The sequence below is a fragment of the Choristoneura fumiferana genome, chromosome 22, assembly GCF_025370935.1.
Source record: "Choristoneura fumiferana chromosome 22, NRCan_CFum_1, whole genome shotgun sequence".
NCBI classification, from domain to species: Eukaryota; Metazoa; Arthropoda; class Insecta; order Lepidoptera; family Tortricidae; genus Choristoneura; species Choristoneura fumiferana.
Genome location: NC_133493.1, coordinates 14,357,098 through 14,365,769, shown reverse-complemented (window position 1 = coordinate 14,365,769; position 8,672 = coordinate 14,357,098). Strand labels below are relative to the sequence as shown.

The 8,672-nt window shown below is 42.2% G+C and overlaps 1 pseudogene; it reads right to left on the bottom strand.

The window, feature by feature from the left end:
- Nucleotides 1-621: 621 nt before the first annotated feature.
- Nucleotides 622-8,672, bottom strand: part of LOC141440236 (kynurenine/alpha-aminoadipate aminotransferase, mitochondrial-like) — a 14,154-nt pseudogene continuing 6,103 nt past the window's right edge.

Sequence of the window (8,672 nt, the reverse complement as noted above, 5' to 3'; positions counted from 1 at the left end):
TCTTCGCCGTAAATTAGTATATCATAAATATTTACATTTATTTATATTCACAGAAGTTGTATTTTGTTTAAATGTTTTTTAACTTGTAGTCAAAAACTCTATACAACAGTTGTTTTTACCGCCATCTAGCGTTCAGTAGTTAAACCGTGTATAATGACTTCTACTTCAGTAATGCTAAATTATTATACTTTTTATTAATTGTCCAATTTAGATTCATAAATAAGCAAATTTCTGTTCTTCTATATCCTTTCTAACATACTCGTATATTTTATTTATTTTTAAGTATACTTTTTTTTAGTTCGGATCAAAAATTCTTCCACACAGAACTTTGCTACATTAACTAAAATCACTTCAAACTACTAATTAATTAATTAACTTCGGCATTCAATTAAAAATATTTCGAAATAATTTATCTTTCACTATATAAAAGCGCCATCTAGTGTTGAGTGGCCAACCGTTGTGGTTGTTTCTGCAAGCTGCGGCTCTGCTCTTCTTTGATGATATCCGCTAGAGTGCGCGCGGCGAGGTCCATGTCTTTGAGAGCAATTTTGCTAAAGGTTAGCCGCAGATGCTGGGAGGGGGCGCTAGTGTCGTACAGGAAGGCTTGGCCGGGAATCAACATCAAACCTCGTTGAACGCCGTTTCAAATACCTGGAATACACATTTGTAAAATCAGAAAAATATATAATGGCTTAAGATTTACTGGGTACATAAAGCAGGTACAGCAGGGCTACTACGAAACTCGAAACTCGAAGTTCGTGTCGTGACCTTGTGTATATTTAACCACCTATGTTTACAAATAAAGATACTTTGACTTTTGCGGTCCCTCTCGCTCTCGTATTAAATAGTATAAGTGTCAGAGGGACCGCACGGCACACGAACTTCGAGTTTCGTAGTAGCCCTGCTGGTGTAAGACAAAATCTGCAATTCCCCTGGTTTGCTGATGTTTATAGGCGGTGGTGATCTCTTACCATCAGGAGACCACTTGCTCGTTTGCCATCCAGTCGTATAAAAAAAAAAAAAAAAAACGCAGTTGTGAAACCAATGGATTGTAACAACACAACTGGCTGTTATACAGGATAACCCATTTAGGGGTTTCACCATCCATTGATTAGCGTTAACCGACGGTTAAATGTGATGCCGTCTCCGTCTTTTCGAACAAAACAAATAGAGACGGCATCACACCTAACCGCCAGTTACTAATCAATGGATGGTGAAACAGCCCCTTAGATGAGTTATTTGGGCAACTCTGAATATGGTTAATTTCATAAGCCGTAGAAAAATCTGTTCTTGGGAGCGAAGTCATCGATTTTAGTGACATGACAAGAAAAACTGCATTTATGGATTAAAAAAAACTTTTGACCATTTCGGGGATCGAACCCGGTCGTATTGAAGAAATATACTTAAATTCCAGTCTGGGTTTCCTTCACCCACTTCTGGTAGACAATCTCTAACCAATTCGATAACTAGTGCCATCCACGAAGACGCGTGATTTTGTCAAAATTAGACAGCACGCATCATGGTCATTTATTTATCTATTTCTCGGTCACTTATAATTTAATTCAATCTATTTTTATTTGCGTGAAGATAAGTGTTTTTTTTATTTATAATATTTGTGCATCGTTCCGCGAGTCACAGACGGTTCTGGCGGGAAATCAGCGCTGCAGGCATAGTGCTGAGTCAGCGGCCGTTTCGCTTTTGCGGGGACACACAAAATTGTGTATTATATTACTATTTTCATGTGTGTTTTGATGTATTTTTTATTTATTTATTTATGTGTCTTCCGTATTACTAAAAAAATGTCTTCTTTCTTCCTTCTTTCATCATTGTGAATAATATTTATACACCACCACCACCTGCTAAAATCTATTAAGTAAAAGTTGCTTGGAAGAGATCGTTCTGAAGTGTTGAGGCCTATTGTTTACTATGCAAAATGTCTATTATATTTATCTGCGTTTTCTGTAACTACCTACTGCTTTATAAGTGTTGGTGTTCATGGTTCAATAAAGAGTTACTTTATTGTATTGGAAGACCGACAATAGTTATTTATGCAACTGTATCGTAATAGGGGTCCTTGAGTGTTTTAAGGCTTAATTACGTACAGTTGCATACAATATTTTATCTACATCCATATAAAGTACAATTCAATAGAATCTGTCAATTTTCTACATATTTAAGACACCCTATCGTGGGCAACTTGATTATATATGACCCTGTTGTAGCAATTATCATCTAGAAGGAATCAAAAAAGAATAATAGTCACATCACAAAGCCTTAGGCAGCCCGGTGTTTTATTAGTAGGCTGGAAGTGTCTACAGAATTGTCAGATTCTATTGAATTGGAGTTTAGTTAGTTATGAAATGAACGACAACTCGCCACTTGCATCCACCGCACTCATGCTTCTAGTACTCACCATGTTGTAAACGTCGTCGACCCCCCTTACCCTAAGCCATAGGAACAGCCCCCCCTTGGGCGGCGACCAATCAGCGAGCGAGTCGAGCGGCGCCAGCGCAGCTTGCAGTGCGTCCCGCCGGCGCCGGTAGAGCGCGCGCGCGCGGTGCAAGTGGGCCGCCAGCGCCGCCCGGTTGGAGATGATGCGGTGGACCAAGCACTGGAAAGAGGATATTGTATTGTATAAGTATTGTATGTAAAACTCTTTTCATCGGACTTGCTCGTAAACAGTGTCGAAACATGCAGGCTACCTTGGTTGCAACCCCCCAAATAAAACTCTCGACCTTAATGTGCTTGTCATGAAACCCGTGGTCGGTAAATGAGTCATTGCGCGTACTGATACTGCTCCGCGCGCTGCGGGAGGGGGAGGGGGGCGGCGCTGCTAAGAGCGCAGCCTAAGGTATCGCCAATATTTGGAACAATTATATTTTCTCCTTTACAAATATAAAATTCACCTCATCCTCAGTCTTCGATCTCGGGCTTCTAATAGACTCTCGTTCGTTATTCATTATTTACCGCCCTTAAGACACAATGAACTATTATTGTACATAAAAACACATGAAAATAACAGAACGCAGGATAATAAGATGTACAAAGGCGAACGGGATGCCTTAACGGGATCTCTTCCATTTAACCTTTAAACGATTGACAGGATATCAGACACAATAGTAGACACTACGAGTACAATGAAAAGATAAAAGAACCGAAATTTTAAATTAACCCAAACAATGCATTAACCTGTCCTCTCCCAGAGGCACAAATTTGTGCCCAAATTCCTTTGATCCTGTTGTCCTGGGAGATGACAGATTAATAATGCAAATGGATATTAAATAAAATATGTCGGGTTTAATCATGTGTCATGTCATCGTGTGAAAGACGTCCACCACCTGGACGCGTCCCTAATAACGCGTGGCCTACGTCCGGTGTTGCACCGACTGCATAAATAATATACATCTGTGAACTTCAGCAGGATATTAACACGTGAAAGATTTTTGACATTAGTAAGTGCCCGTTATAACCTAAATTGAATGAATATATTTTGATTTTGAGCTTTGCGTGCCTGTCAAGCACCAGCAGATGTTACTATACTACCACTTGTGGTCGAAAGTTGTAGAGTTCTATTGCAATTTGGGTATCGAGAATGATAGCCTAAAAAATGACGTGTAAAAGTGCCCATTGCGACCTATTTACTGAATAAATGATTTGAAATTGGAAATTTGATAATCCGTAACTAAATAACATCTTTGACTAGGTAGGTGTTATATTAAACAATAAGTCGAAACGGAGCGACGGATCGACGTGATTTTTGGCACAGAGATAGTTTATGGGCCAGAGAGTGACATAGGCTACTTTTTATCCCGGAAAGATGCACCGCGGTAACCGAATTACACGCGGGCCGGCGGATTGTCTATTAATCAGTTTGTTTATACTCGTAACATTAAGTTTGATACCCTAACACTAGTACCACTAGTGCTTTTTTTTCAACTGCTGATTCTGCTCAGCGAGTCTTTCGAAAACATGACAAGTTGAGTTCTTGTTTTACGCTCTTATCAGTGCAGCATAATATCTCTCTAATATCTTGTCTAACAATTGTGTCACCGCGGGTAAACCTTATGATCTGCGCATACGTTCAACTCAAACATTGCCGAAGCCGCAAGATGGATCGTTGATTACTCTGTTGGGGAGGTGTGACGAGCAAACAACTTGTTTGAATGTCTATTGTGCTTAGTCCTTTCTATTGCGTTTTTGCTATTATTTTTTACACAGTTGAATGACCGAATGCGGCTAGGTGGATAATGGTATCTGGTCGCTACACAACGAAAGCAGTTCAAGCGCTGAGCCGACCTGCACGTGAGTGCAGCTGTGCAGCAGAAATAAAGAGGATTTCATAGAGATATAGGAGAATGTGAGCGAAAATAAGATTGTATCATAGAGAGTGTGAGCAGAAATAAAGAAGATGTCATAGAGAAGTAGGAGTGTATGAGAAGAAATACAGAGGATGTCATAAATATGGACGAGAGCGTGAGCAGAAATAAAGAGAATGTCGTAGAGAAGGAGAGTGCAAGCAAGAATAAAGATGATGTCATAGAGAAGGAGGAAAGTCTGAGCAGAAATAAAAATGTCACAGAAAAGAAAGCGAATGTGAGCAGAAATAAAGGGAATAATCATAGAGGAGGAAGAGACAGGTGGTAGGACCTTGTGCAAGGTCCGCCCGGATTGCTACCACCATCTTGCTCGCTAATCCTGCCGTGAAGCAGCAGTGCTTGCACTGTTGTGTTTCGGCGTGGAGAGTAAGACAGCCGGTGAAATTACTGGCACTTGAGGTATCCCATCTTAGGCCTCTAGGTTGGCAACGCATCTGCAGTACCCCTGGTGTTGCAGATGTTAATGGGCGGTGGTGATCTCTTACCATCAGGAGACCCACTTGCTCGTTTGCCATCCAGTCGAATAAAAAAAAAAAAAAAAAGAATGTGAGAATTTCAACCACATTTTATCCCAGTTACCTGCGCGAGAGTGCAGCTGTGAAGAAGCTCGGCCTGCATGTGCAGTTCGACGCGCTGCAGCAGCGGGCGCGGCGCGCTCAGCCAGCCCCCCCGCAGCCCCGCGCTCACCACCTTGGACAGGGAGTCCAGGCGGATCACGCGCCCGGCTACGTCCAGGGACAGGAACGATGGTACCGGCTAAGGGATAAGACGAAAAATCTAAATCTAATAACTCAAGCCCTCTCATTCTGAGAGAAAGCCTGTGCCCAGCTTTGAACGTTTTATAGGCTGAGATGATGATGATGACTGCATCTTTTACAAAGATGCTTTCCTCACGTAGGTAAATAAATTCAAATCGATCTAACCATCTTCGAGAAATCGGGGAACATAAAAAATATTCTGGCAAACTGAGAACCTCTTCTTTTGAACTCGGTTAAAAAAGTATTCCAATGAGTTGAAACCACCTCCTTTTATAAATAAGAGAGAAGTAAAGTGAGGACTGGCATTGTTGAATCTTCGCGATGTAAATGCTACTTGAAAATATTTGCAATGGTAATAATGACTTCTTTCCGCAACTTACCTCATCATCGAAATTCAAAAACATGTACGGATCGTCTTCCAATATAAGGAAGTCATATTTGCAGGCCAGATCGTAGATCTGTCGTCTCCGATGAGCGGGCAACGTGGTGCCAGTCGGATTGTTGGCGGTTGGCACAAGGTAGATGAGACGAGGCATGCGAAGGCCACGGGAGAGGCGGTCGGAAAGAACAGCGTCCAGGGTCTCTGGGACCAGGCCATGTTCATCTTCAGGGATGCTGATGATTCAGGGCTGTATGGTTTCAGCTGTAAATAGAGAAAGGCGTCTTCATCAACTGAAACACCGATGAAAATGCAATTCAGAGTCTGTAACTTTTTGTCTCTAGATTCGATCGGAGGAATTGATGGATATGTTAGAACATTATTTTGTACCAAAACATCATCAAAAGGGCTACGACTCGCTAGATTTCCCTGTCTTAAGATGGTTTATTCATGGGTTTTGAGTCCTCGCGAAATAGGGTCAAGCAATTTTTATGAAATTCTTCCTCCTTTGATAAAGGTCCAGACCTTCATTTACGACACCTTATAAAATGTAAAAATATTATAATGCGATGCCCCAAAGAAATCTATAAACAAACTTTGAAGATATAAGTGACGATGGAAGTTTTTCTATCTCTTGATCCCTTTCAACGAAAATCATTACTAAATACTTATACAATACTTACAGCAACATGCACCCCAGTGTAGGTATACTCCGTGAGCAGTATCGGTCTCCCTGGTCCAGTAGCAGATCCAGGGTCTGGTAGATGCCGTGCTGGGCGCCGTTGGTGACAATGACGTCACGCTGCAGCGGCGGCGGACGATGCAGGTCTTGTTGGAAGGCGCGGAGCTCGCTGAGAAGGGCTGGCAGCCTAGTGGTAAAGAATTGAGATGGTTGGTGGTTGGTAGATGGTTTAAAGAAGACCACAGGGAGATAGTTTATTAAACTTGTGTAGAGGTCTCAGTAAGTAGGGTCAAGTAGTGGAGTAGACTTGCACGAGAAAGCCACAGGACCAGAAGAAATATGTAGAATGAAATGGAAGAGCCCTTGTTTTCAGCATAAGGCCCCAGCATTAGCATTTTGCAGGTGGTAGGACCTTGTGCAAGGTCCGCCCGGATTGCTACCACCATCTTGCTCGCTAATCCTGCCGTGAAGCAGCAGTGCTTGCACTGTTGTGTTTCGGTGTGGAGAGTAAGACAGCCTTTGAAATTACTGGCACTTGAGGTATCCCATCTTAGGCCTCTAGGTTGGCAACGCATCTGAAATCCCCCCGGTATTGCAGGTGTCTATGGGCGGTGGTTATCTATTACCATCAGGAGACCCACTTGCTCGTTTGCCATCCAGTCAAATAAATAAAAAAAAAATAAAAAAAATTAGGCCGTGTTTCCACCAGAGATGTCATCATGGGCAGGTTATTTAGCACGGAGAATAAATGGCCAATAATGAATACGGAGAAAAGAAAAGTTATCGGATAGGGACCGCGAGTCGGTAAGCGCAGCGTAAGATGTCCGCCAACTAGATGGACGGATGACTTGGTTGGTTAAAGCCGCGGGTTCACGGTGGATGTCAGCCGCTTCCAACCGAATCAACTGGAGTCTATAAGAGAGGATTGTATCCAATAATCTATGGCTGATATGATGATGATTACTTTTGACGGATCCCGATTGGATTTGGATTAGACGAAGTGGCGAAACCGGTCTTACCCTTGTGACGGCAGGTACTGCAGCGCCGTGGACAGCTCCTTCCCCTCCATGTGCAGGGCTCCCCCCTTTGTCCAGCCCATCTCCAACCGGTTGAAAGGGAACACCTCCTCATTGGGCATGCCCTCAGCTAAGGAGATCATCTGTCGCCCCACGCCGTAGGCAAGGGTTGCTGCAAAAGAGAGCACCATTTTATTGACCCTTAGACAAAAAAACAATTATTCAAAGTTAGTTTAATGAACTAAAATAACTACTTTTCTCACCCCGCGACATTATCATAAATATAGCTACGATAATGCAAGAAATATGGGTTCATGTAGTTCCTCCACCTTCACACTGTATGACATATAACATCTGGTAGCATGGTGAACGATGGATAATAGACCACATCTAACATCTGGTAGCTTAGTGAACGGTGGATGTAACCACATCTAACATCTGGTAGCATGATGAACGGTGGACGTTAGACCACATCTAACATCTGGTAGCTTAGTGAACGGCTGTGTTGCTCTGAAGCGGGGCTTTGGCTGTGTGTGGTGGTGGTGGTGATCGTGTTTGTGTGATTTGTCTGTTTGTTCCTACAGTAGGAGGCAGAGGAACTGCAAGACACATTTTGCATAGGTAAGCGTAAGTAGCTATCATGCGGGCGCGGGTGAGTAAAGTAATAGTTTTAATTCATTGATCACCTTCGCAATTATAATGCCTGATTCAATAAATTATATTGGTATTAGGTTAATTATCCGCCACCCGCCACTTCTGTATATATATTCTGTGCTTCTGTCTAAATAAATAGTCATCCTATTCTTTGTAATTGTTTTACCTACTATTAATAAACATTTATAAGCGGTATAAAGTCAAGTTTAATAAACTATTGTTCCAGAACTCTTTATCCAGTGGCAGTTTCGTTAAATCTGTCCTTTTTAAGGGTTCCGTACCCAAAGGGTAAAAACGGGACCCTGTTATTAAGACTCCGCTGTCCGTCGCTGTCTGTAGGTATCTCATAAACTTGATAGCTAGACACCATCCATTTTTCACAGATTATGTATTTATGTTGCCGCAATAACAAAAAATACTAAAACAGAAAAAAACAAGAATAATTAAGGGGGCTCCCATACAACAAACGTGATTTTTTTGCCGCTTTTTGGATATTAATAAGAGAAAGAGAGAGCGAGACAGAGAAGAGAGAGAGAGAGAGAGAGAGAAGACATTTATTCACACAATCGATACATTTCGAGCTTTTTGATGAAGGATTACTGCAGGAAACCTCAAACGTTAGTCAGTAAAGTTCTTAATCCGCACTGGCCCCGCGTGGGAACTACAGCCTAGGCCTAGGCTTTTGAGAACAGAGGCCGTATTGTCTAACGCACTCACGTTCGTGATCGCATTCTCCATCTCTTTCTACCCTCTCGTCTTGCCGTGTGATTGAAAGAAGTGCTGAAACGTTTGTGAGTGATCCCAAAT